The sequence below is a fragment of the Melanaphis sacchari genome, unplaced genomic scaffold (assembly GCF_002803265.2).
Source record: "Melanaphis sacchari strain LSU unplaced genomic scaffold, SCAv2.0 Contig28_pilon_pilon, whole genome shotgun sequence".
In the NCBI taxonomy this organism is placed as follows: Eukaryota; Metazoa; Arthropoda; class Insecta; order Hemiptera; family Aphididae; genus Melanaphis; species Melanaphis sacchari.
This window is the reverse complement of record NW_020271162.1, coordinates 408,244-411,499: the sequence shown is the minus strand read 5'-3', so window position 1 is coordinate 411,499 and position 3,256 is coordinate 408,244.

The window sequence follows — 3,256 nt, the reverse complement described above, 5'->3', positions numbered from 1 at the left end:
TAAATATATTACATTTCATAAACTAAAAAATCATGGTTTAATACCATAATTATTGCGATATAAGAAAATCAAATATTCAAATGTTAATAAAATATTCTGCTTTCAATTTACAACTTTGAAACCATTCACACTGGATTTAAAATACAATTTAAACCTAAACTCATGTTTTGCTATATCTAGTAGTGTATTGGTAATAAATTTATAAGCAGTTGCACTTAAAAGTAGTGAATAGTTAGACCTTAAAAGTTTCTTGCTTTGCTAAAAATATCTTAACGCTTGTAATTAGGGCTGGATTTTAATGCCTAAGAAAACTCAAAAAATGCATTTAAATTATTTTATTATACCTTAAAATTGGAAAGTTTTCCGTGATAGGTACTATACAGTAGTGTATTTTTGTTTTTAATAATATTGTTTGTTGTTATTTGTTTAGTTCTTTGTACTTTTGTTTTTAATCATTCATTCTAAAATAATAATAAAAATATATAATCGACAATAACTTGTCAATAATATAATTTATTATTCTACCGTCGGCAGTCTATTTAAAGTTTCTGTAATTGTAACAATTTGTTCATTTTATGAACAAACTGTAAAATGTTGTAAAACCAAGAAATGCACTAAAATTTTCAAAAATACAAAAATAAATACCTTAAAATAATTAATATCACCCAAACACATTTTATATTTACAGACCAACGTTAAACACTAAAAATGCTTTGCATTAAAATCCTAGCCCTAGTCATTACTATTAGTCTTTAGTTAATACATAAAATATAATATGAATTAACATGATGAGTTCTTGCATAGTGTAATTTTATCACTGAAAATTTAAACCTAAATCATGTTTTTATAGCCAATATAGAATACGTAATTGAACGAAATATACCTACAATGTTTTTTTCAACAAATATAATATTATTATCTGTAAATATTACACTATAATATACTCAACAGCATATGTGAATTATATATTTTATTATACTGTGGTCGTATAGTTTTTCTGGAATTAAAATATAACAATAAAGCTATATATTATCAGAATATCTCAAACTGTCAATTTAAATCCGTAATCCTTAAAGGTAGATTAACTTGGTATCCAGTTGTGCGCGTCTGAATAATAACAAAAATGTGCTCATATCCGAAAGCCGTTTTTATATAATGTTCCTAAGCAGACGTCGCTTGCTGTTAAATTTACTGTAAATACTTATAATAAAATAAATATGAATAGCCATAATGTTTATAAATGTTTCCGATTTTTCACGGTTACAAAGCCTATAATATACTCAAAATAAATGGCGCATAATATAGCCTTATAGTACCTATGATTCAAATAATAACGAATAATTTATAATATTACATTATTGTATAATAATATTATACCTTATCTTCTGTATTTGACAAGTTTGTTTCCATAAAGAAAAAAAAGGAAAAAATTGTTTGTCTTTAAAAATATTTTATTTTATACATTTATATATTTTTATAATTTCAAGAGAATAATATGGTTTTTATTAATATTATTTTATGATTTATATTTTATGTTCAAAATAAAAATAATATATTGTTTTATTAAATGTATGTATATTGTACATATATAAATGTTATTTAGTTTTTTGACCCTAACCGAAAAAAAAATTTAGTCAAGCAACAATATACGTACGTCGTTGCTATTCAAGGTAAAAAGATAGTAAAAATTATATTTTACAATTATCATTGTAATAAATTGTATAATATATAATGTTTTTATTTTTTTATGTCTCTATGATTAACTATTATATTTCACTATCTATGTAAAACTTACTGTATGTACACGGTTTTCAAATCATAATAAACTGATAGTCTTGTTGCTGATGTTTCTGTTGATCAATAAAAAAAAAATTCGCCGTACAAATCGATATAAATTTGTATGATATTTAAATCGAATATTAACTGTGCTAATCTAGTTTGAATCACATAAAAAAAAAAAAAATAAACTTAATTTTTTTTTTAAATATCAAGAAATATTTTTATAGTGTAATATCCATTATAATCAGGGCCTGCGTTACAAACGGTGGTGCCTTGTGGAAAATAATTTTTATAAAATAATACTCTATATTAATATTTAATATATACTCTTTACTTTTTAGTTCAAATAAATTAAATACATGTACTAACACAATAATACATATATTAGATGAATTAAAAGATCATAAGTAAGTGAGATATTGAGATCCCAAAATAATATTATTAACGTTCGAGTTTCAACATAGCCTACTTTTAGCAGGTGATTATATTTCATTAATTGATATTACAACACGCACAGATACAACTGATAAATATACTATCTGACTACCCATTTAATATAATATTATGAAATACTATTTTAAGTTATTAAAATTTTTATATACGAGTAAATCAAACTACTTTTACACGTAAAACATGGGCTACTGCTCACTGGTCGGCTCTATGACGTTACGCGGCTATTCATCAACTATCATTACTCGTTGAATAACCATTTTTTTAACTTCGGATTTTTACTAAAACATTTTAAATTGTGTTGACTATAATAATACACCAATTAACTTAAAATAAAAAAAATAAAAAATTAGTGTTGTGATATCCTTTAAGAGGTTTCATTAAGAGGACGTCGTACCCGCATATGTTGTCTCCGTCTTACAAATGCGTAACATGGCAAATAGTACTCTCAGAAGATCACGTTTAGCTCCTTCAGCTTGAAAATTAGAATGAATTGACCTCTTTTGAAATTTAAAAGTGAGATTATTATCTAGGGCATCTCATAGGCTTTTTATTATATTTTAATTTTAAAGCAAGTTATGAGTATTTTAAAATTGTAAATTGCTTGCACGTCTTGAAACACATATAACTTGCTTTAAAATTAAAATATAATAAAAAGCCTATGAGATGCCCTAGATAATAATCTCACTTTTAAATTTCAAAAGAGGTCAATTCATTCTAATTTTCAAGCTGAAGGAGCTAAACGTGATCTTCTGAGAGTACTATTTGCCATGTTACGCATTTGTAAGACGGAGACAACATATGCGGGTACGACGTCCTCTTAAAACTTCTACCAAAATCCAAATAAGATTTATCTTAATAGTAATTACTGTGCCGACTATGGTAGCATAATCAGTAATTCTAAAAATATATTTTAATTCGTCATGAATATTTTACTTGAAGTCTTAAAATCAATTATTCCACTTTTTTTTCTATTGAACTTTTTAAAACTTAAACACTAAAAATAGTATTTTTATATTTTAAATAT